At 35.2% G+C, this 26682-nt stretch overlaps 1 protein-coding gene and 2 long non-coding RNA genes across 3 annotated transcripts in view; 1 reads left to right on the top strand and 2 right to left on the bottom strand.

Moving 5' to 3' along the window:
- The window catches only part of LOC146993075 (uncharacterized), a 36623-nt gene extending 22708 nt beyond the window's left edge, over window positions 1-13915 (top strand). Inside the window, exon 3 of the long non-coding RNA XR_015038339.1 lies at window positions 13221-13915. This is a non-coding gene — a long non-coding RNA (uncharacterized LOC146993075). The remainder of the gene's footprint in view (window positions 1-13220) is intronic.
- Window positions 1-26682, bottom strand: part of LOC146993073 (uncharacterized) — a 325553-nt gene that overhangs the window by 201882 nt on the left and 96989 nt on the right. The gene's annotated exons all lie outside the window — the stretch shown is intronic.
- Window positions 1402-25260, bottom strand: LOC146993074 (uncharacterized). Its single transcript, XR_015038338.1, has 3 exons — window positions 25160-25260; window positions 13254-13349; window positions 1402-1808 (listed from the first exon to the last, which is right to left on the bottom strand). It is a non-coding gene; the product is annotated as an uncharacterized LOC146993074 (long non-coding RNA).

Genomic DNA, 26682 nt, shown 5'->3' with positions numbered 1-26682 from the left:
ATATTTTGCATATTTTATGATATTTGTATCTAAGTTTCTTGTAGTACCCAGATAATAATGCTTTACTCTATTATTAAAAATTATTACAATTTAAGTTAGTGTATAATAGTTATGATGTAATAATAGTTAGTATATAATGTTTTACTAAAAATTTGCTTTAGACATTCGGCCAGATTTTGACTATAGTTCAAGGAAACACCCTGAAAAAATACGTGTTCATTTCAAAATATCAGAAATTTTTTTTTATATGGATTGTTCTCAGCAATTTTTTATATGGATTGTTCAAGAAAGATATGCAGTAGCTTAACAAAAAAATATATTGTGTTTGTCCATACATTTGTGCGCATTTTTTGGCCAAAAAAAAACACAATTTAACATTTTAATCAATTATACATTTTCCTCCATTATCTACAGTGTCTCGCCATCTTACAGGCAGCTTTTTTATGCCATTGCTGTAGAAAGACAGCCATTGCTGTTTTGATACAAAAAAACTTGAAATTTTATTGTGTACATCCTGTTTAGAATTTAATTTTTTCCCCGTAAAAAATTTTGTAAGGCACGAAATGAGTGAAAATCACTTGGACCAATATCTAGGGAGTAAGCAGGATGTGGCAAAAGCTCCCAATTAAATTCACTCATTTTTTGCAGCGTTGTTCAAGCCGTATGCAGTCTAGCGTTATCACGATGAAACAACACTTTCTTGATATTCACCCATCGTGGGCGTTTTTTGATCCATTCTGAATTTAGACGACAAAGTCGTTCAATATAAACTTCTGAATGAATCGTCTGATTTGTTTCTAACAGTTCAAAGCGTCCTGAACGAGGTTCATCACTAATGCTGCTTTTTCCAACTTTAAATTTTTTAAACCATTTCTGGGCAGCCCTTACAGTAATAGTATGTTCACCATGTACACTATTAATTTTTATCGCTGCAAACCTGGCAGATTCACCACACGAAAATAAAAAATGTAGCACGGCACGTTTTGTACTGATTATCTATATTCATCAACTAGGGGTACTAAAATGCGTTCGATATTTACGAAAGTTGGTGATTAACTGAATAATATGTTAATGAAACGATGACAAGTTTCAAAAGGTTGAAAATTGTATTGTTTTAGAAAATGCGTCATAGTGAATTCCACGCACACTCTTAATGCGCACGAATGTGAACAATATATATGTGATATGTGAAACAGAACTATGCAGGGTCAGAAGGCATCCGCTATTACAACCGCTGTTTTTTGTATTAGTTTTAACTTGTCTTCATTCATTTTGTATTCTATTAAAATAACTAGAAAGATTTCGAAAATATATTTTAATGCAATTACAAATTAACTGATAATACGCAAAAATCTATAGCTTTCTACATATATTTTTCTGTAAAGAAATAATGGATTCGAGTCAAGAAAAACCTTTTATTCACCACGTTCAATGTGACATTTCCTTCATCTTTGTGCATTCTGTCCATGACAAAGTGCGTACACACTTTTACCCGTCAGTTCGTCTGCTGTGTAATCCAACAGTTCTGACATTCTGGGAAGAAATAATGGAAAATTAGAATAAATCTTTGGCAACAGTAATTACTGAAATTTATTTTCAAGTTCCGCTTTATCTGGGTCACAGCTTGCCACTCGAAATTCGAACGCGAGACGCGTCACGAACATATCGCTCCCCAATCTTACTTCGTTGATAGAAGGTAAAGGTGATGCAATGGTCATGGTCACCATTTCCGTCACATTTGCTGATCTCTGTTTAATGCCGTTAGAGAAGCTGTACTAAGTCCTCAAATGAGACAGTATTAGTACAACCTACAAAAAATAAAAATTTGCTTCATAATATTTCATGTAAAAGAAAACTAAGCATTGATTAACCAAGATTCACTCAATCAATATAATTTCAGTTTAAGCATGTCAGAATTTATTTGCTGGGTGTTTCTCTTACTTTGACTACACATTTTAAAAAAAAAAATTGTTTTTATCTCGTTTTCTATCCAAGTGTACAAAATATGTGATAAATAAGGTAAATTTAGCATTTAGGATTTTTTTGACAAATAGTTTTGAAGCCAAAGGCTGGGGACATGTATGTCCCAGCAAAAAACCCACAGCAAAAAACCCACAGCAAAAAACCCACAGCAAAAAACCCACAGCAAAAAACCCACAGCAAAAAACCCACAGGAAAAAAGCCCACAGGAAAAAAGCCCACAGGAAAAAAGCCCACAGGAAAAAAGCCCACAGGAAAAAAGCCCACAGGAAAAAAGCCCACAGGAAAAAAGCCCACAGGAAAAAAGCCCACAGGAAAAATGCTCACAGATATAAATGCTCCCAGGAAAAAAGCCCACACAGAAATATGACCACGTAGAAAAAATCTCACATGGAAAAATGCTCACTGAGATATATGCTCACACGGATATATGCTCACATGGAAATAAGCCCACTGATAAATAAAATACGTAGAAATATCCTTACATTAATCAATCCTGATCATCATACATATACTTGAATTGTTTAAAGAAAAATTATTTGATGATTTGAAAAAATTATTGGACAAATGCTCACATAAACCTTTTCAGAGGCGGTATATAAAAGAATGAAAACTATAGTAAACTTTTGCATGTATTTTAATATTTTATACTACTGCCCCTGTACGACATTTTTATTCCTTTAACCGCCAACAATTAATTTTTGTTTTTTTTTACTCTATTTTTGCATAGTTTTGATATGTATCTATAGAAATTGGTGTTTGAATGTAGTTATTTAAGTTTGGAGCCAAAAAAGTTCTAGAAGACCACAGTTTTCAATCGAAGCGTGGATTCATTATGATGCAGCCTTCGGAAAATCTCCTAAAACCAAAAATTGTTACGAAAGATTTCATAAGGTACTAAATTCATTATTTAATTGTATCCATCCCAGTATGTGGTTTTTATTTGACGGACTCATAAAAGATTTAGTCTGTCAACGTTTATTATTAGCTTTTGTGAATACACGGCGTACTGAAGTAAAAAAAAAAGGGGGGAATATGAAAATTTATATTTGCTAATCGCGAACCATGTAAAAAAATATGATGAAATCGATGATAAAATTAAATATTGACATATATTAGCTAATATTCAGCACGTTTATGTATTCATAACTTTTGAAATATATATTTGTGATTTATATATAATAAGGTACTTTCGTAATTTAAATAAAATAATTATTTATGTTTGCTTACTCTTCTAAATAAGACAAACATTGTCGAAACGAGTCTGTCGGTTGATACAGAATTCCTCCAAAGGAGCGAAATTGTGCAACTTCAGAACTTAACTACTATTTAACTTATTTAAACTTAATTACTACTTCACCTGTGATTTTTCAAGTTACTTTTATTATTACTTTTCCTCTGGTTCAATGGCAAAGATTAATGTTAAGAAAAATATTCTTTTTTTTTTTTCCTTTTTACGCAATGTTTAGAACGCAGTGTTATCTTATTTTGATGATGTTTATGTTAGCAATGCTAATTTAATGTGTAACTTATATTTACTAATATTTTTTTAACAATTAAAATTGTAATAATTTTTCACTTATATTCTGTTTAATTTTTCTACTTTTCCTAATTCAAAACGGCCCATTTCTTAATCTTATATAGCAACTGATAATCTTATATAGCAACTCTTATGTAGCAACTGATAATCTTATATACACATAAGTTATACAGATTTTGATATATATATATATATATATATATACCATAGATATTTTGGTAATTTAAATATTTTTTTCTATGAGCAATTCCCGTAGATGTACGATATTCAAATCGATTACTTATTGATTGATTAATCTAACGATATTTCTACGTATTTTATTTATCAGTGGGCTTATTTCCGTGTAAGCATACATCTATGTAAGCTTTTTTTCCTTGTGAGCATATTTCTAAGTGAGCATTTTTCTCTGTGAGCTTTTTTTCTATGTGGGCATATTTCTGTGTGAGCTTTTTTCCTGTGAGCATTTATACCTGTGAGAATGATTCTGTGAGCATTTTTCCGGTTACCGTCCCAGCCGTAGTTAATGTCCCACGTAGCGTTCAACTTACTGTAAGCACACCTATTATTCTGGAAAACATTATTATATGAAATAGATTTACATTGTAAGGTACAGGGTAAAAATCATTCTTTGCAAAAACCAACATTGGGCAGCTCATATTTGTTCTTTTCGCTACGCTCATTTGTGCAGCGTCGTCTCGATTTTCCATCTATTGGAAGAGGATCCCCAACAGTGAGAAGATTCTAAGTACTTTTTATGTCAGCAGTCATTTTTAAACTTTCAGTGGGACATACATGTTCCATTAGTTGTCAAAGGGTTAATATTAACTTGGTTGGAAATGGGCGTGCAAACAATTATTCCATACAAAAGTATGTGATACATGGTATAAGAAAAATATTTTATTTCTAAAGAATCATATTTTATTTATTTCAAGAATGCAAATGTTTATGAATACTTTCACTCTGTTAATTACAAATCACGAGAGATTCATGTAACTTCCATGTATTATAAATTACACGGTTACAGATATCACTAAAGATTAAATTAAAATTATTAATAAGTATACCACATTGCATTTAAATCAGCAAATTAGGTAAGTCGCACACATGCATTAAAGATCTTATAGGGCGTCGAATGGCAAGCCTTTCGAAAACTGGCAGTTTGCCAAGTTATGTTGATGACAAACATTGTCGAAACGAGTCTGTCGGTTGATACAGAATTCCTCCTAAAGAGCGAAATTGTGCAACTTCAGAACTTATTTAAACTTAATTACTACTTCACCTATGATTTTCAACTTACTTTTATTATAACTTTTCTTGTGGTTGAATGGCAAAGATTATTGTTAAGAAAAATATTCTTTTTTTTTTCTCCTTTTTACCCAATGTTTAGAACGCAGTGTTCTCTTATTTTGATGATGTTTATGTTAGCAATGCTAATTTAAGGCTGCCTTTTAGCTGAATAAAATAGCTGTTATTCTTTAAAATTATCGTATTTATTCATCTGGAGAACTTGTAGTTAATTTGAGTGATTTTAAAGGCGTCCGTAACTTTTCGTTTGCAGTTGTTTTTTTACATCTGATAAAAACAACAAAAGGCTTGTGCCGATCAACTCTGCTGCAGCCTCAAAAGGAGGAGGATGAGATTCTTATTTATGTTTATGCTTGCATTTGTTTTATTTATTTTTTAAATTTTTGGATAAATTAATGGAAATTTGCAATTATTGTTTTCCGACCAAATCTGAGACGGCGTAGTAGGTATGTTTAAGTTCCAGTCTACTTTGCTGCTTCATTTTCATTTGCAAGCTAGTTATATCTAATTCCGTTTAAAACGTCTGATCCGCAAAGATATATCAACAAGCAGTGCACATACAACTAAATTTATTCTACGACTGTCATCATCTTGAAATAAAGAATAAGCCAAATGGCCTTCGTCTTTTGTACAACATTTTGATACACATGACCATACCGCTCATCGTTCCTTGGTCTTTATTGTCTAATAATGAAACTGGTGCACGTTTTATACCATTTCATTCCTCAATTCTTCGGCGCGTATTCGAAAGGTCCGTGGTTCGAGCCCCGGCGAGGGCATTGCTCATTTTTCATCTCTCCTACTTTCAAAAATTACCTGTTGTCTCTACGTTGACGTCCAAACTAAAAAAGGTGGTGGATGAAGATTCTCCGCCACCAGGATCTGGCGATGGGGGTCCCTTAATCTCCAGTCGCCCTTTAAAAGGGGGAAGTATATAGGTTACGGAGGGCACGGTCACTGTCCCTTTATCATAATGGTTAATCGGTATAAGCACCGTGCCCACCAATATCTAGAGCCGAAAGATGAGATCACACGGGCGCCCCGCACCCGGAACCGAAGCCCAGAACCCGGACCATCCAGAAGGCAGTCCAACAGACCAAAAGCGCCCTCGAGACAAACTCAACCAAAGTCCGGGCATTTATTAAAGACAAATAATACAAGGGCTTAAAATTGCACAGGAATAGCACAATGAATATGACTTGAGAATAAATACATGATTAAATATAAGCAAATAAAAGAAATTAAAAATAATAGAAGTAAAAAAATATAAAATCTAAACTAACAAAGAGAATACATTACATTTACAATATAGTATTCAATACAATATATGATATTCAAACATGTCACAGTATTAAGTATCCAAGGTACAATATATAATAAAATGGCACGAAGAAGAAATTAAAATAAGTAATGACTACATATTGAACGAACCGAGAAGACTTAAAAACATAAAATAGTAAAATGGCAACGTTGTAGCCATATAACAAAATTAGGTATATTAGTAATAAAACAAGCATTGCTGGAGCGGATCAAAGGTGCAATAAGAAGAGAATGATACAAAACAATATAAGAACTCAAGAGATACGTAATCAGCAACAGCAGCAATTAATAAATATGAAAGACAAAAATATAAAGTACATGGAACAAAAATATATTATATATAGTGCAATTACAATAAATATACATCATATGGGAAAAAAAAAAAAAAAAAAAACCACTTAAAATGTTGTCCCAGTACTTATAATATTTCGTATGTTAAGTATAGTAAAAATTTATAGATATACCTAATCATCAAAGTTTAATGAATATATGAAAAATTAAAATCAGTACATGTAGCAAAAATATTTATAGAAGATTACAATACAAGGTGAAAAACCGAATATAAGAGTGAAAAACTAAATTATGAATCTCCAAAACTATGAATAAATCCTAGTAAAAATACCTGTAAAGTCGGCTTCCCGCAATATATGGCAATATGCGGCAGAACAATTTTACAGTCAATTAAGAAGTTCAAAAAGACAGATACCAGTAGTAGTAACGCATTAGAAAGGGAAAAGAGTTACGATACACAGGAAAAAAACAGAAAAACAATAAATTGAGAATTACAGACAAACAAAGAACTAAGAAAATTTAGTTATAATAATTTAATCTAAGAGTGCTAAGGAACAATTTTATATAGTTATTAAATTAATCACTTATTGATAACACCATTTTCTGGGGATCAAAATTAACATTAGCTCTATGGAGTTATGCAAAAAAGAACCAGGAAAAAATTAAAAGTATATAATAACAATAATATACATCTTCCATGCACAATCGCATTTCTGTTCCTTCGTGGCGTAATGGCCAGCGCACTCGGCGCGTATGAGAGGTCCGTGGTTCGAGTCCCGGCTAGGGCACTGCTCATTTTTCACTTCTTTCCTACTTCAAATTAACCTAGTGTCTCTACGTCTATTCGGCATATATAATCTTTCAGGTTATGCACCAAGAACTCCACCCCATCCTCAGTCTATCAATTTTCAGGTCGCACGGCTTGATTAAGTTTTCCTCAGTTTCTGTATTCTTTTGTTCCCCCCTGCTTTGTTATTTCGAGAGCTACGACTCAGGAAACTTCCATAGTTTCTGGTTCAGAAATCTGGTTCATGGAAATATGCGTCATCTCTTTTAAAAGAAATCACATAGCGATGTCCTTATATTCAGTGGGAACATTGTAAACATAAAACTGTTGGAAAAAATAAAAGCAATCGAGGGAAAACAGAGCCAGAACTTCGAAACACAGCATGCAAATATGGTTTGTTTTGTTAAGTTAAGTAAATGATTAAACTTGGAGCATCATTCAGAATTGTGGAGCGATACAGTGCGCGTGTGAAGTTTACAGCTGGTAGAATGTTAAAGGCCAGGTGTGATGAGGGACGAGCATTTACAATCTCTGATATGCTGACGGCTTGGATAGATTGTAATAAATTTTTAATGTGGCATTGCAATGAAAGATGCGTTTGATACGTACTCGACGACGTTACAAACATTTGTCATACTTTGAGAAGGGTCTCAATCATAGGGCTAAAAGAGGCAGGTTGGCTGAATAAACGGATCTGAATATTGGTCAAAGTGATGTGGTCGTGGTTATGTTATGCTATCAGCGATTAAATGCCATTTGCAAACTCGCAGGGATTCTGAAATATCCAGGGATACGATTTGCAGGAGACTATGTGACGCTGGGTTTAAGATCTTGACGTCTATTAAGATGCTTACTATTGGCACTCCACCATGTCGCTCAAGCTGGACATTGTCCGATTGCAGAAAGTGATATTCAGTGATGAATCCCACCTTTTTGTCGATGCTTGATGACCGCTGTGTACGTGTCTGAAGACGGAGAGGTGAGCGATCTAATGTACCATTTGTAACCGAGCAGAACATAGGGTGTGATCGTCTGAGGAGCGATCAGATGAGACAGCCGTTGACCATTAGTCATGCTGCGAGGTATTCTGACTGCTCAAAGGTATGTGAATGAAATTTTACAGTCGATCGTACTGCCTGTGCTAGCCGATGGTCCAGGTTCTGTTTTCGGACAGGAGAATGCTCCGCTACATACAGCATGACTTTCCAACAATGTCTTCAACATGTCCTTGACTGGCCTGACAGCTCTCCTTATCAAACATGTTAGGCAACTAAATTCAGCCATGTACAAATACGAAATACTGAATAAAATTATACATTTGTATGAATTACAAACAAAAAGACACTCTTCTTTGTATTATTATGTGCGCACCGATGATAGCTTGCTGAAATTAATTTTTAAAAAAGCACTTCACAGTTCTGGAACTTCAGCTTTTTCTGCTCATTTAGCGGAATGATAAAATAATATTACAATAAATATTAAAATAATAAATAATAAAATAATATTACAAAAGTAAATCCATTATTATCATTAAGACTGCAAGCCACTTTTATGACTGCTAATATTACGAGCTCGCAGAGTGACCTGAGCTAAACTCTAAACTAAAATGAAAAAGTAATGCTTTCTCCAGTTTTATATAGTTTTCCCCTGTCCCCCGAAAACTTTCCAGTACCTTCGATTTCTTGAAATTGCTGGAAGGTTTAGACAGTTAAGAATTACACAGAGATCGAAACAGTTACAGTTACACAAGAGTCTGGCCAAAATGTCGCTAAGCTTGGCAACAATACCCCAGCTTCGCGTTGTTTCGCCAGTTTAGCAAGACAGCCAAACGTTATAATGTTAAATGGACTTAACCCTGTAGCCCTGTTCTCGTGACAATGCTTCGCCCTCTGAGGTCTTTCATGTTACAATTTACAGGAGGTACTAGAATTTACGCATAGGTTCATTAAAATTATTTACCATATGTACAAAATTCATAGCATTGCCCGTTCCCAAAGACTGCATATCCCGGGCAGTGAGACTCCCGAACAGGTAGCCATAATTACTACTAAGGAAAATCAATAACTGAACACCAACGCAATATTAAAATAATAATTTCAATAAATAACCTACAACAAATCAAACACCAAGTGAATAAATAAATGCATACATTTACAAATTCATATACCCGAAGGACCATGATCTATTTACATTATATACACTATGGCCATACTAAGGGACTGGCCTCTCGTAATGAACGATTTATACTTAGAAGCTGGCGACATATGGATCCGAACAACGTCGCCGTTCAGCTTGGTTCTTTCCAAACATCGGCACAGAAATTAGAAGCTCCAAGCCCTTCCTAACTTATTATCTCACTGGTCATGTCCCATATCCAGATTATTTTCTGAAAAGGAACCTCTCCAATACCGACAATGGCGTGTGTGGAGTCAAAGCAGATGCAGACCATTATCTACGCTTCTGCCGTCTCAGAGATTCGTTAACCCACCAATCTAGATTCTAACTTTAAAAGACTGGAAATTTTCTCTTTCTACATCCCTGCGGGACGAGGTACTGCGTTTGACTGTGAAATTGCTGCGATTGGCACAGCTCTGTACCAGCTACCATGCCACTTGGAAAAATTCACAAGAGCTGTTACACTCAGTTGATTCCCGAGCTGCTGTGTTGGTTATCGTTTCAGATAAAAATCCCACATCACAGGATATATTGGATTGTCTACATTATGTACAAAACCTGCTTCACTTGAGAAAACTATAGTCCTCCAGTGAGTTCTTACCCATTGTGGGATTCCAGGTAACGAGAAAGCGACTTCTTGGCAAAAAAGGGGGGCTTTAATCATGCAAAATATTTCTCGTCCTTTGCCTTTACATACTGCTAGGAACCTTATTAAAAGATCTGTCAAAGTACGTGCTCAGGAAGATCTCTATCATTATGTTTCTCATAAGTCTTGGAAGAATGCTATCCCAAATTTGTGTAATGGTCCAAGGCGTAGAGCGGTCGTTGAATTCTGTCTTGCCACCGGACATGACTGCCTACAATATCAGCTTTATAGATTCAAAATTGTTCCTTCTCCTATATACACTCCGTGCAGCTCTGGGAAGGTGATGGATGCCGCACATCTATCTCATTGTCCTACTCTGCGCAAGACTTTTTTCGCCGAGCGTTACTGGGAGGCAAGAGACATGTTAGATTAATGGACTCTGTTACAGCTGTTTTTTTTTTTTTTTCATTGTGCTGCTGTATTGTATGTTCTTGTTTTTTTTTTCCTGTTACTGTTCCTAATCTGCCATTGGAAAAAAAAAAGTTTAGAAGACTGGTGATAGCTCAACACAACCTATATCCAAAAATCATGAAGGTACGCAAAAAAGCTCGGTGCTTTAGGACTGGACCTATGCCGAGTCACAAGTTAAGTCCGAAAACGATAAAGCCGAAACGAAAGAGCAATGTCTAAGTCACTCACGAATAATTGACTCCGCGATACATTAATAATTTCCATATTGCTCCAAAATACCTAACTTACTGAGCTGAGTCCATGAGCTTTATTTATAAACTTTGAAAGATTTGAGCTCAGATCTAATTTTATCCTTCCTCACGAAAGAAAACCTTCGAAGTTTTGCTTGTTGATCTGGTTTCAGATTTGTTTCCTGTATTGCGGAGCATTGATCATAGCTTTGATGTCCAGGAAATTTTGGTGGAAACCACGACAGTTCCATGACACGAGGTTGGCCATTACGATTGATGTTTGAATTACCTGTAACAAATGTCACATAACAAGAATCAGACTCCCAATATATTAGCAAAATCAAATCGCGTATGTTTATATACTTCCATAAAAATGTAAAATTTCCAGTACAACGATCTTCAAAATATCAGCTCTACTATATTTACGTAATCGAATATTTTAATGAGTACTCTAAACACTTTGTATGTAATTTTTGTTATTATCTTCTTATGTTTAAATTAACAACTCCGATGTATAACTGCAGTATTACTTAGAAATAGCATATACTTAGTTCACGTATTTCATACTATAGCTGGCTAATACCTGTTTGATTCGGTAGTGGAGTTTTTGGTGCTCCCATGCACTTTTACTTGTTTACCTGTTCAGGATTGTGTAAGGATCGTCCGAGGGTGACTGTAGTTTAGGAGAAACTCCTTTCCTTCGAAATGGATTCCATAACCACACTTTGTCATTTTTGTTAAATTGATGTCCTGTAGCTCTCGTGTCCAACTGGGCCTTCATCTTCTCCTTCACTTGCTGTCGAGCAAAATTGAGCATCATTTGAAACCGCGTCTGGATAATGGCACCTCAGGCGATCCGAAGGGCAATCAAACAATAAATCACAAAGCTGACGAAGGTGACGACCGAAGAGCGTCTGAGATCGGGATAGCACTACGGTGGGCGTGTATAAGCAGAGTTAACGTGTGGTCCCAGTACTGCTGCTTTCTGGAAACAATTAACGAGTGGTTACTAAAGGTAGTTCGGTCAAACCTCTCTACCATGGCTGTGGATGTAAAGGATTCGTTTGGGTTTTGTCTATGCCGAGTAAATTATAAAGGTCTTTTATTACAGTTGAGATAAAATTCCTTCCTTCAGAGTTCGTACATCAAGGAGCAAAAACGGAATTGGTCGCTCATCCTTTGTATTCTGTATAATTCATTGGTTAGATAAGACTTGTTATAGTGGGCGGCAGAAACGCAACACAGACGTTTTCCATGTTTCTTAGCCCATTCTTTTATATATTAGTAGCCAGCTTATTTTCTTCTTATCCCATTTCATATATTTTTATCTCACAGGCCTAAATTTCGGATTTAAATTTAGATCTTCGAAAGTACTTTATTTTGATATTGGCGGTTATGAGGGATTTTATAGTACTTGCTTTAAACATGTTTGCCAATTGATCAATCTCAAAACATTAAATTTTTAGTCGTATTTATAGGAAGCGACAGAGAAATCTTTATTTAATATGTGGTATGGTGACTTCGGACAGAATACGGGATCTTCACACATTTTAGTGAATTGCTTTGGAATTCCACGCCAGTCTTCAGAATGTGCACTATTTAGATCCTGATAGACATCGGGCTCGCTGCAGTTTTGTTATCCAATGCATGCCTAGTAGGACTGAAGTGTGTTGAATAGACTGTTCAGTCCACTGGAGAGATATCTTCTGTTTCCGAAAATTCTGAGAACAGCGTTATAAGTCATTACCAAAACGTCTGGGCCAATAGCATCCCTAAAAAGCCTTACATATGATTCCAAGACGTCGTTCATGTATTTGATGTATGAAAGAAAATATGTTTGATGATTCCGCTGCAAACCATGCAACGACTTCTCTGGATTTGCATGAACAAGGTAAGGCAAGTTGCATGTTCCTGGTTCTTTCCAGTTTCCTAGAGCGGCAACTCAGGTTTTTACCTGGAGTCGTTAATAAACAGTGCAAGCTCCCATTCCTCTTGGCTGTACTGAGTATGATGAGGGTACCATGTTAAAGGGGTCGCTATAGAAGATGGAGGGAGTGAGACGCAAACTATCGGTTTTTCAAGCATAACGTCAAACTTCATGCAGCAATAGAACGGTTGAGTAGAATTTTCTGTGTCACCAAACCTTTTTCAAGCGCTTCGACAATGAAATCAAATGTTCTTGGGATTAAATTGTTAACACCGTACATCTTTGATGACGCTGTCTATTAATTGAATGATTGCGGTTTGAAGTTACTGAAATGTATATTGAGATCTTGCGCCACCTCTATGTGCGTACGAATGAAGTGCGAGTTTTGTCTTTTTATTTGACGGCTTAGGATAAATAATAATCCTCAAAATCTAAATGAAACATGGTTATACATTCAGATTTCAGTATTAGTGCTTTGCGAAACATGTTAGCTGCGTAATTTTGAGCGTTAAAGTACGGAGGGGAAGAAGGTCCGGTTTTAATTTGATTTTCACATAATCTAGATATTCGTTTATAACTTTAACTACTATTAACAATTTTTTTTTCAGATTGCTGAAAAGTGGAAGAAAAAAAAAACTTACTTTATATGCAGAGCTCTTGAAGCGGAAACCTCGTTTGGATAGGGTAGATTTCATCCGTATAGAAGAGGACATGTTCGTTCTTTTACAAGACGGGAACTAGAAAAAAAAATAAAAAAAGAAGAATAGTACATGTGACTTAGGGAAAGTACGAAAGATAAGGACAGTGTACTAGAAGTGGCTTAAGATGAAATACCTAAGAGAAGCAGTTTCTTCCGGGGCCCCAGAGACAGGTTGGCAAGACACTTGGCTTCTACAGAAAGATCTCAAGTTCTATCCACGGTAAGTACGTGATATTGAATTATAATAGTTATATGTAAAATAATGTGTAATAACGAGATTTGTTGTAAGTTACAGGGTCGACGAAAGAGAAAGCTGAGAAAAGGAAAGGGGCCCTTAATTAGAAGTAAGAAGGTAGGAAACGAATAAATGAGAAAGGAGAGAAGAAAATATCCGGGGGGCACATGAAATAGCCCCGAGAAGAGAGAAGGAGATTAATTTAGGAGGAAAACGGTGCCACCCGGGAAGGGGCTTTTGCAAAAATTTTATTCCATCTCCTGAGATGCGGCTCTTAAATTTTAGATTTTATTTTGAAGTTTATTTCTAACACAAATGTTATTGCAGTCACCTGGTTTGTACAAGTAAAAATAAATGTTTTTCGGTTTTATGAGTCTTTATTGTTTATGTTTAAATATTCACCAAGATATTTATTCCCGTCTAAAAATCAGTTCATCTTGCCGTTTTAAAGTCAGTTCATCAATATATTTTTTTGCCGTTTAAACCTCAGTTCATCTCGGCGTTTAAAAGTCAGTTCACCAATATATTTTTTTGCCGTTTAAAAATCAGTTCATCAAGATATTTTTTTGCCGTTTAAAAATCAGTTCATCAAGATATTTTTTTCGCGTTTAAAAATCAGTTCATCTCGGCGTTTAAAAGTCAGTTCATCAAGATATTTTTGTGGTGTTTAAAAATCAAGTCATCAGTTAAATTTATCGTCGTTTAAAAATTTTAGACTTTTGCCTCTAACCTCTTCATTTTTGTAGAATATATTAACTTGCTTTATTTATGAAAATAATTATAAATTAATTTTATGAACTCGAAATATTAAAATTTTTCCTATAATTCAATTCATTCTTCACAAAATCCAGCTCTTTTGTATATTGTTAACCCTCTGGCCTATAACGGCCTATCACGAGTCTGACTCGTGATAAAGAAGTTGTGCCATAAGCAAAAGCTACGAGTCTGACTCGCGGTGAGGAATTTGTGTATAAAATGCCAAGCAGAGCAAGCAATTGGAGTTATTCTACATCGAATATTTTTCATTTCATTGGAACGTATTTTGCTTTTTTCAGTTGTTTCTGACGAAATTGGATGATCTGTTACTTCCTCGTATAGCTCCGTTACGTTCATACGATTCAGGTATAATTTCGTATAAAGAATTAAACTCTTATACCCATCATGCCAAACTCTCATACCATCATGCAATTATTTTTCTCAACTGATCATGATTACACCCTAGACTTCTTAAAATGATTATTTGTACTTAAACATTGTTTGTTATTTCACAATTCCTTTCGTTACACGAAAATATATATGTCATGAAAGGGTTAATCTTTAGATTATGGTAACTTGGAGATTTTTTGGCGAAAATTTGGCGACCAACCCTGCTACAGCAACCTGCTAGTTTTGTTCTGGACGCCATTTTGTTTTCACGAAGTAAAGGCAATTTTTTTTTTTACTCAACTTTTTTTTCCAACAATCTGCTAGCCGAATTACGCTTATGCTAGAACTTTTATGGAACAAAAGTGCTTAACCATGACGAAGATTAGGTGCGAAATTGGGAGAAAGTGCAGAATCGAATAAAATAAAAACTATTACTAGACGAATTATATATAATATTTTGTGGGGTTAATGTTTGAATTATGGTAACTTGGCGATTTTTTGGCGAAACTTTGGCGACCAACCCTGCTACAGCAACCTGCTAGTTTTTGTTTGGACGCCATTTTGTTTTCACGAAGTAAAGGCAATTTTTTTTTTCCTACTCAACATTTTTTTTTTCCAACAATCTGCTAGCCGAATTACGCTTATGCTAGAACTTTTATGGAACAAAAGTGCTTAATCATGACGAAGATTAGGTGCGAAATTGGGAGAAAGTGCAGAATCGCCCACTGCTTGTCGCGTTTTTAAGAATTGCACATACACGGTATCATCCATGTAGACGTCGACCTATTTTCACTTAAAAAAATATCCCAGAATTGCACAAAAATGGCATTGCGCATACTCTTGACTTTATCCATGTACACTGCTAAAGTCCTACCTAGTGACCTTTATCGCCTTACCAAAATGTCGCCAAACTACCTGTTACCATATTCCAAAGATTAGCCCATGAAAGTATACATTTTGCTCCAGTTCGGATATACGGCTGAATAGTTGAAAGGCACGGCGCGGGACCGACTTTCTTGTTTACTATAGCTCGCGCAATTGACAGATATCGTGTAGGCCAAGGGGTTAAGGAAATTTAATGATTAAAACAAATTACCTTTGTAAGTATATTCAGGTCTTCCATTTATTACGAAACATTTATTAAGATCATCCGCTGTCTAATGTTATCTGATAATTACTGACGTTCGTGATATTCAGAAATATATCTCCAATGAACTTTATCTTATCAGCTTTATTTTTTATGAACGTTACGTTACCTGTATACCGAACTTCCATTGGATAAAAATAAGATTTAAAGAACTCTGCGGATTTCTATGAATGAAATTTTTTTATGAATTTTTTCAGAATTTCTACACCTTTTAACTAAAGTAAAGCATTCTTACTCTTTAAAAATCATCTAAATTTTGAATGTTAGGAGGCCTATCTCCCCCCTCCCACAATTAAATTACCGGATTATACATTCCAAATAAAAGCTAAACTGAGCAGATACAACATCTGCTTTTTGGAGAACCAAAATACACAGTAAACACAGTTTGCGACACCAAAGAACTTGAATGGGATCTCGCATTCCATTCAAGGTGCTTGGATAAGCTATTCACACAGATCTCTGTTCAAAACTGTTCAGAGCTCAAATTGTGCCGGAGCCCACCGGAGGTCAGCTCCGGTACTTATTAGTTTTGGGGATAAATTCTAATTTTAGCTGAAGTGCACCGCAGCCTTAAATAAGAAAGCTTCACTTCTTTTATATAACTGAACAACAATTTCAGTAGAAATGGGATCTCGAAAAATTTTTTTAGCAATAAAATTATATTAAAAATGGATCATTAAATTTTAATATACCTCTTTGCGTTTTATTTAATTACTTTAATCCTTAATTATTCAATTAATAAACAATATTAAATTAACTATGAATTCAATAATAATTATCAACTAAATAATTATTAATAAATATTCATTGTTAACATCCATTCTACAATTACATAATTATTAATTAACTATTCAGTTTGTAAGGATTATGTTAATTTTATTAACAGTTAAAATTTAAGTTAAAGTTCCTTTCCTGTCAAATTCTTAACTTCAACTTACTACTTCCGGCCAGAACGTAGTTTTGGAATTTGATGAATATTTAATGAGAAGGAGCGGTATTTAAACCACGAAGTTACTTACTGAGACAGAGAGAGAAACAGAGTTTCTGAACTACGCGCGTCTGCCTTTTTGGCCGCTCTCTCTCCCAAAGCTGTTTTACGCTCGGCCGTACTCAGGCCCTTGCTAAGCTTCGTAGTAAAATAGGTTAAGCGGCCAACTCTCATTGAACCTTTGGCTTTGGCTATACTTAGTTAGTTAATCTTAGTTTTAGTTTAATTCTTAGTCTTTTAAGTTCAAGTCCAAAGTGCGGACTTTATTTGTACACTCCCAGGCGGAGTTTTGTTAAATCTTGTCAAATAATAAAGGGTTATTTACCCTTCTCTCTTATTGTTTCCTTTCATCGAACTCTAGCGATTATTCGCTTATCAGTTCCTAGGTTCCTCACTTCCAACATTAACTTAGAATTCCAAAGTGAGGAACCTTGCAAGTTTTTAAATTGTTAATGATTTTAATAGTCATTTTATTCCTTTGTTTACTCTTGGTTTCTCTTTCCTACCGGTCTTCTATAGGGCTCCGGTACTTCTACTTTTAACTTCCAACATTAACTTAGAATTCCAAAGTGAGGAACCTTGCAAGGTTTTAAATTGTTAATGATTTTAATAGTCATTTTATTCCTTTGTTTACTCTTGGTTTCTCTGTCCTGCCGGTCTTCTATAGGGCTCCGGTACTTCTACTTTTAACTTCCAACATTAACTTAGAATTCCAAAGTGAGGAACCTTACAAGTTTTTAAATTGTTAATGATTTTAATAGTCATTTTATTCCTTTGTTTACTCTTGGTTTCTCTTTCCTACCGGTCTTCTATAGGGCTCCGGTACTTCTACTTTTAGAAATTAAGCCCTGAATCTGATGTTATGGCGGAAATTTTTGCTATTTAAGAAAAGAGGAGCTTGGGAAGAATAAAATTTTCTACATTCATAAAATACATAAGGCATTTCCAAGCAATAAAAATAAATAAATATATAAAATAAAAATACAACCATCAACCGAAATACATCCTTAATTCCAAATTAAGGATGAAATGCAACCTTATCTACATCTCTTCTTAGACCAGTAGGATTTCCTGAACCAGTTTCATGCAGAAATAATAAATGTAAAACAACAAAAACAAAATTACAAACTGAAAAATTAAATGAAAGGCAAAAAAAAGTTCGAGTCAAAGTAGAATTCCCCATTGCAAATCCATGTCAAACTCGCTCTACTAATATTACTCCAACATAAGGCACAGCAGACGCAGGTTATTCAACTTTTAGGAAATGAACATTTTGTATCGTTATCAGTTTGTTTTAGTTCGGTATTTAAAATGCTTATTAAGTCCTTTCTTGTGAGTGGGGGGAGGGGAATTTGCATTCCTTAGGTCTTTCGCAGGATTTTCGAACGTATTTAGAATTTAACAAATATTCTAGAAACAGCTAATCCCCTGAATATATCTTTCCATGCCTAAATAATTTTTTTAATGCCAGGAGAAGTAGCAGTTAAAATTAAATACGAAATGACAAGCCTAATCTGGATATCAAGTACCAGTTCAGGCATCATATTTGAAAGCCCAACACAGCAAGCCCACACCAATTCGGTTTGTTCTCCAATAAAAGCACTGTATCTGCAATTAATGAAGTTCTACAGCAGATGAAAAAATAAAGTGCAGAATCAGGACTCGGCTTTGATGTGCCTACACATCCAAAAAACCTTCGATTCGTGCTGCTCGCCGGAGGTTCTAGGAACATTAAAAAATATAAACTGTCCAAAAAAACAATTATGAAAGTTTTCAAGATTACTTCACTAACAAACGCAGTGTAATTATAACTAACAACCACGGTATGACTGAAAATGTCAGAGTCTGTCCACAGACCTCATGCCTAAGTGCAGATTTTTAGAATCTGGAATTTGACAAAATCACTAATCACAAATGGCCTTAACACTCTGAATGCATAGCTTTCATGGACGATGTGGCTTTTGTTATGAGTGATAGTTCGAGAGCCGAGTTACAAAGAAATGTAAGCAACACAGTAGAAAATTGCAATTCTCTACGAAAAGAGTAAAAGTTAATAATTTCTGAAAAAAAAAAAAAACCCACGCCCTAATTATCCACAGACCCTCGTAAAACGTAGCAAGACTTCCAGGATTCGAAATCGAAGGAGGCAGAATGAAAATGGTTAACTCTCTAAAATACTTAACCCTTTCCAAGCACGTTACCTTTTAAAGTTGGAGTTTTGATTTTAAAAAAAAAAAAAGGTAGGCAGTCTAATTAGGCTTAGAGGAGTACACAAGTAAAATTTTGTGAAGATAGCACTTATCGTTTAATTTTGTGGATGTGCCCAAAGTCGCACACTTGTAGGGTTTATATTTATTTTAACTAACATTTATTTTAAGCTATCTTTCCTGTCAAGCCTTTACTTTCCCCTAGAATTGCCAATGCCAGAGTATGTAAATCGTAGTAGAAACGCGCAGAGTATTCAAATTTTAGCAGAAGTAAATTGAGTTAAATAGAAGGGAAACGAGATTGTAAGTGTGCTTCTTGAATCACGAGCGTGAAGGTTGCTAGTTAGAAATTTAAGAACCGCGCGTTTCGGCCTCTGTGCCTGTTTCGGCAGTTCGTTGAATCTTTCAACTTCTTAATCAGAAAGTTTGCTGAATATCAGGTGTATCTTAGAACGCGGTTAAGTTAGTTACCATTATAGAGCCTCGTAGGTAGTGACCTCGTTATTTATTCATACTGTCATTTATTTTTAGTTGCATTTTTCTATTTTGTTACACCGCCGGGTCGGTGTAGTTTGTGAGCGTCAAGTGAACGCAACTGTGATTTCTAAAGTGAAATAAAAAGGGATTTAAACCCTTCTTACGAGTTTGTATAATTTGCAGTTATAGCAGTCACTACTACTGTTGCTGAGCAGTTGGGGCCAAGCAACATCATACACTGATTGAATAGAGCTTCGAAAAGAGTGCTGAAACGAGCACTGTTGTCAATGAACTGACCGATGAGATGCGGAGAAACAAAGAATACAGACTCTCTGTTGTCCTACATTATCGGTGAGCCCGGTCTGGGTACACTTAGGGTTCGCCGTTTGATTTTAGACAAGATTTCAAGGTAAAAATTTAAAACTAATATAGAATAAGAAGATTAGCATACAGCCAAAAAAATAACATGGAAATTTCTATTCAAAGAATTCCTTTTATACCCTAAAATAAATCTGGAAAATTTCTTTGAAAAATGAGGGTCTTAAAAAACTAACCATGGCTAAAATATATGGACTGGTTTGTCTTGAGCTGCTATCTACTTTAAATAAAGAAGGTTTAGAGTAACCTATAAATTCTTTTTCATTCAATTTTTCTGTGCCTACAGAAGGAAATTTTTAGATGTGCCCAGACCGGACACACTGTGCCGCAAAGGGTTAAGCATCATCATGCATGAAAAGCTTCTGAAAAAAAGTTACACTTATACTATTCCAAGCGGAATCAGTAAAGCTTCTGGAAGCAATAAAATACAGGACAAACGGAGAAAATACTTCAAAAAAAAAAATAAAAAATAATGTGTACCAGCACTTAACACTGCATCGGGTATTCTAAACACATGCTGCTTTTAAAATTATTGTAATTTTCCTCTTGAATTGCATGTAGCATAAGTTCGAAAAAAAAGGAAACTTATAAGATATTTTCTCCCTCCTTTCCGCATATTTTCGGGGTCTGACGGTTAGCATATTTTGCAAGTGCACATCTGTGTAGCCATCGAAGGAGTGGCTTCTAGGTTGGACCAATGGACATCCAGTTATATTTCTGTCATATCAACATGACCTCTCACGTGCTTAAAGATTTAAGCAAGATGGTTGAAAATATTTTGCCACGCAATTTTCTGTACAAAATAATTAAAGCAATCCCGATTTCTTCTGAAACTTTTCATTGCGTAATTAGATCAAATCTAAGCAATTGTGAGGATTTCACTACGCGATTGAAAGAATTTTTGCGCTGTCCGAAGAGGAATACTTTTATTCAACTATTAAAAAACGATGTGAAAATCACGATTTTAAAGTTCTACACGTAAAATGAGTGACACAATTAATACGAAACGTCAACGTTTGCATATAACTGGGTAGAAGGCAAAATATGCACACCCAACAAAGGTACGTATAGCTCTTATACGTACTCATGTTTGAAAGGAAAATCCCCCCCCCAAAGAGCTATTGCAAAATATTTAAATATCTCTGTAGGAACCGTAAACAAAATTATAAAATCAGATGTAAAGCTAATCAGAACAAAATAATAATAATAATGGTCAAAATGAACAAAATAATAATAATCGCGTAACGCCGAAACATGTTTCTTGGCGTAAGACTACATATGAAAATTATATGGCAAGTGGAAAATACACATATATAATTGATAACGCTTGGATATACTTTTTATCCGATTGCAATAGGAAAAGATCGCTTTACTACCGAAAAAGAGGAGAAAAAGACTTAATATGTTGTTTAGAAGAAAAAGACTTAATATGTTGATTCAGAGAAAACAAGGAAAGATTTTTTTCTAAAGGATTATTACTGGATTCTCTCATAAAGGAAATCTCCACCCATAAACTCTTTAGCAAGACTAGGTTCTCTAAACAATCCCATAGATTTCTTGGTACATTAAAGGGTTTATTTCCATGAGACAACACCACCGGAATTACTATTGATAATTTTGATTTTTCTTCTGTTTTATGCCTTTTAAGTAAGAGGAAGATTTATTTCCATTAACTTATAAGCTATCCAATACTTTGGGCTAATTTCGGCTTCTATCAAGGCATAAACAAAAGCTTTCTGAATATTTCTCGTCTTCATAGAGAACACTAAATCACTAAATTTTTGTTTTAAATCTTCCTAAACAAATGATTCTTTTTTAATTTTAATGGTTTGTAGATGGAATAAAGATTTACAAGATCCAGGCAAATAACGGCTGAGAAATTCTTGAGCAGCTATTGGATCGGAAAGGCATTTTTTAGCTAGCCCATCATGATTTAATCTTTTTGTCATAAATACAGCTTCTTAAAATCATTAAATAGGTGGAAATATATGCTTTTTATCTGGATTTATACTAAAATGTATTCTAATTTTTTTATTGCAATGGGCTCATGCTATATAGAAATATTCTGATAAATGTACGCCACGTAACGTCACTTTCGCATTTTGAAACTGTCACTTCAGCATTTTGAAATAACTGTTGCTTTAGCATTTTAACATTTAGCATTTAACTGTCGCTTTAGCATTTGGAAATAACCTATCAAGCAGGAGCAAAAGAAAATTTTAAAGTAACGGCAAAAGAACAGAAAGTAAATATACATGAGAAAATATGATAACTACATGTAAATCATGTCCCCCAAAATAGCCAAACATATGGAAATACTAATTCATTTGTTAAAAAGATTTGAAATTGAAATCATAAATTGAGTCGATGTGACCAATAAAACTAAATTCGCTTACTTTAAATACATAATAAGTTTTCTCTTGAATTCAACGTCAAACCAAAAATAAAAAATTAAAATTAAAACATGATGTCTTGCATTTTAAAACATTTTATGACCACAAAAATGATTTCTGAAAGCCTGTGATAAGAAAGAAAATTGCAAAAAGACTTTAAAAAAAATATGTGCTTCAAAAGGAGTTGGTTCATGGTACCGATTAGGCGATTATTTAAGTTTTCTTAAGAAATAAAGTGAAACATATTCTCGCTTCAGAAATCTGATGTAGATTTATTACTGAACTAATGAAATCAGAATACTCTGTACTTGTTCCGAACGACAAAGAAATAAAAAGAAAACATGGTGAGTATATCGTCCACTTTTGCTTTAAAAATCAATCTGAATATATGGATAGATAAAAAGAAGAATCCATTTCAATTGAGAATAGTGAATTTTCAGCTTGGAAAAGCGAAGCATCAGAGGATCTAGGATCGTATCTTTTCTTCTGGCATCAACTTCTAAGAGTTCTAACCAGTAGTTAAACATTTTACCAAAGGCCCTTAGTAATCCTAATAAAATAAGAGGTGTATTAAAAAATACACCACGCCCGAAAGCGAGATCGATGTCATGAGATAAACTCAGTAAATAGTAATTTTTAAATGCAATTAAATGGCATGTCAGTAGCAGTCAAGAGGCAAGTATCATTCATCGCAACAGTTGAAATGAGAGAGAGGCATCAGTGAGCGAGGAGATGAGTGCTAGGTCACGTGAGGGTTGATGCAAAATAAGTCCTAAGTTTTATAAAATTGCTAAATAAAACGTAAAATAGGACTGTAGAAGCTCAAAAAGGTGAATTTGAAGAGATAATAATGTCCTTATTCTTCAGAAACACAATTCGGGTACTGTACAATTAAAAAATTATGCTAGAAAATTTATTTCCTTAAACTTTCTTTCACGGGATTTTTTATCTCAATTACGAACTTTGTCACGTTAGGTTAGAAAAGATATGCCTTTTTCGTACGAGTTCTATACAGGATGTGGTTTTATAACCCAGGTGCCTGCTCACAAGTGTTTCTAACACCTGAGTCTTCCTTAAAGTTGCAGAGTACCACTACGTGATGCGAGGAGGCCAGTAGCGAGTGAAGGAGTCATAAGACCGCGAACTAAAATTTTTCACTGTAAGCAAAGTCTTTGCTATAAAGCACTACACAGTACTAAATAAATTCTTGGTTAAATTGAAATAATAAGTAAAATAAGTAAGCAATATGAGTCCGAAACATCTCTTCATTATACATCCAGATTTGTTACAGCTATTGTTAACTGCAGCCTTTACAATAGCCCCCAAGCTGGAGGCGTTTTTCTTGTTAACTCGCAACTCGTTTACACTCTTCTATCCTTCTCCAAGTTTCTTTTTTTTTCCTTCTTGTCCCCCTTTTCTATTCCTCTCCCTCCTCTATCAATTCTCAGCTTGGCGGGTCTGCTTTTGTAAATACTCACGTCTCCATTCGGCACATATTTATCGTAGAGCGCCCGTCAAGGAGATAAAAAAAGGGGCCAGAAGGGAAGGAAAGAGAAGAAAGAGGCCAGATAGGCAGAGCGTACTCGATATAGCGATACTCGAGATACGATAAGGAGAAAAATGTTAAATACTTACTGGATTCTCTGGGGAAGTCTTCTCGGCACGACGTTCGCATCTGTAATGAAGAGTTCGATCCCAAGTTGTTTCTTTTCGACACTTTCAATGGCATGCGAGCGTTTGCACAAACCGCACGACACATCAGCATACAAAGGCACTTCCCATCCCTTCCCACTCCCAGTTTGGTCGCCAACAATTTCTCTCCCGCCTTTTGTTCCCTTGTGGCTCGTAAGGACACAGACGCCAATAGGGGGAAGAAACGCATAAATAAACAGCCCCGCTGCTGACAGCTTAGGCTCTACCTGCGGGACCTCTCTAAAATTTACGTTTACTAATCAAGGACACTAGGGTGACGATGAACGCCCTGGGAAATTTGGATCGTCGGTCGAATAAGTGAGAAAAGACTCTCGGAGAAGGCTGCGACAAATTTCTCCCTACTTCTTATCACATTATGTTTCGGCTAAGCGGGACTTGACGTCGAAAGGAACCATTCTCAGAACCCGCGCAATTCCAGGAAACACACGTAGCTAGATTACCATTCTCACTTACTACAAGGATTTGAACGCCAAACAGTAATCGATTATCGCTCAAATCGGGGTCACGTGATCCTCCAGAAGCAGAACTTTCGTCTGATTGGTTGTCTCTACCCGGGACCCGAGATATTTTCGGCGAGGTTTGAAAAAATCTCGCGTAGCCGCAACATTGCTTCCGTAGCTAGGCGGGACTTCGCTTCAGGCGGGGATCTTTTTTCTAGGAATCCTCCCGTTTAAACCAGTGATACCAGAATCTCGTTTCTCAGAAGGTAACCTCTTTAGCCGCAACAGAGCTTTTATCTCGAAGCTTTATACAGCCCTACTGGGAAAACTAGCATCTGCTCATCCATCTTCTTGGGTGGGCGGACTCTTTCCTTCCGCGCAGCCATAGGCGTAAGAAAGTAGCGGGAATAAGCATGATGACAGCATCCAATCCTGTGTTCGCCGTTTCTTTCCCTGTTATTTCACTCTTACGAGTAAATGTTAGACTTGTACAAGTAGAGATAGACCCCCGAAGTACGAGACAGCAACAGACAGCGAATCGAAATATCATTAATGGAACATTCGTTGAGACGAATTTCACTGAGAAGCACTTCGATATAAACCTATCATTATTATTTACTTGGCAATAGTGGAATTGTATGCATTCCTACCTTACAATCTTACATTTTTTATTATTGCACTGAGTTTCTAGTCATAGTAAGAGAAAAGAGGTAAAATCTTTACCTGAAATCGCCGCATGTGTCTGGGATTCCCTGCGTTTTTTAGACAGTTCTGATTGCACTTCAAGAACTTCTTCAGAAAAAACCTGAAAAATATGGCAGGGTATATTATTTCTTAGATTTAAGTTTTAAACTCATTATACAAATGACATTTTTCAATTTATCTTTAGTGAATGAATGCGAGATAAGTTTGTCACTTGCGTTACTAAAATAATTTTAGTTCACTAAAAAACAATTGCTCAAAATAAAGCAATTTTACAAGACATAGTGGAAAAAATCAGCGTATGAACGATAAAAACATTTACCATAATTAAAAAAATAAACAGAGAGAGAAGTATAGTCATTTAATCAATATTAGTGTTGCGCTCTTAATATAAATATTATCATTTCCAAAAGCATAGCCTAAAATAAGTAAAATTATAGGAAAATATGCAGTTTTCATTGTTAATGCAGTCTAGAGTTGTTTGTCATTAGTTAAACAGTCATTAAACTAATTTTAATGTTATTGTATTATCACAGGGAACCCTTTCACTTTCTTAATTAACCTGCTCATTAATAAAGCCTCCCCCCTCACACGCATACTGGGAAGCAACTGAAGCTACCCAGCAATTACTATCATGTCCTAGTGTCGAATTCCGATTACAGAAAAGGCAGTTGGCTGCATCTGGAGCTTACAACTCGGGTTTGCCCGTGGGTAAACAACGTATATTCGAGTTTCTTTTGTAAGAAACTTCTAGAAAACTCTCAACGCAGGACCTTCTCCTTTTAGGCTGTTACTTTTTGAGCGTTTCACCTGATTAATGTTTTCATAAATTTATGTATCAGGTAGTATTCTTGATGTTTTACAAAATATCATTTAAACTGCCCAACATATTTCAATAATTTTTACAAAAACTCATTCTCACAGACACTTTTAAACGTTTAACTTATCTTTGTTAACTTTAAACGTTTTGTTAACTTTAAACGTTTAACTTTGCCAGAAGAAATATTAATTTTGTTTTGGAATTTTAATTTGATTCACTATAAATGTCCTTTTACTTTTCAAATTGTAACCATCCAATATTAGAGCCCTGCACACCTAATGACTCTACAAGCGGTCATTAATTTGGTCTCATTATTAAGGCAAGCGGTCTAATTATTTTTCCTTTATTTGTTCTTGGAAAAATTCCTTTGGTATACACACAAAGTTTTTTTGGTTGGTTTATTAGGTTACAGCAAAGAACTGGAGGGCTAACTGCCTCAGGGGAAGGATGCCTTCGTGGAGGACTTTCCAAAGGGAAATGGCTCGTTTACACGTTACGCAAGGTGAAAACCCCGAAAACGACCATGCAGTTAGCATGTTCACGGGATTAAGATCTGAGACCGAACTACCAGTGTTCAGCGACTTCACCGCTCAGCCGCTAGTTGGCCGTATACACCCCAAATTGAATAATGAAGTATACCGAGGTACTACTGTATGAAGATAATGTGAACAGCTTGCGTTTCTCGCATTGTGAAAATACAACGATTGCTTAAGTCATCAAATTT

The sequence above is a fragment of the Stegodyphus dumicola genome, chromosome X1, assembly GCF_044657685.1.
Source record: "Stegodyphus dumicola isolate Sdum_Otavi_A_Nest chromosome X1, ASM4465768v1".
Lineage (NCBI taxonomy): Eukaryota > Metazoa > Arthropoda > Arachnida > Araneae > Eresidae > Stegodyphus > Stegodyphus dumicola.
The sequence above is the reverse complement of the archived record's forward strand: the minus strand, read 5'-3'. Positions and strand labels throughout refer to the sequence as shown.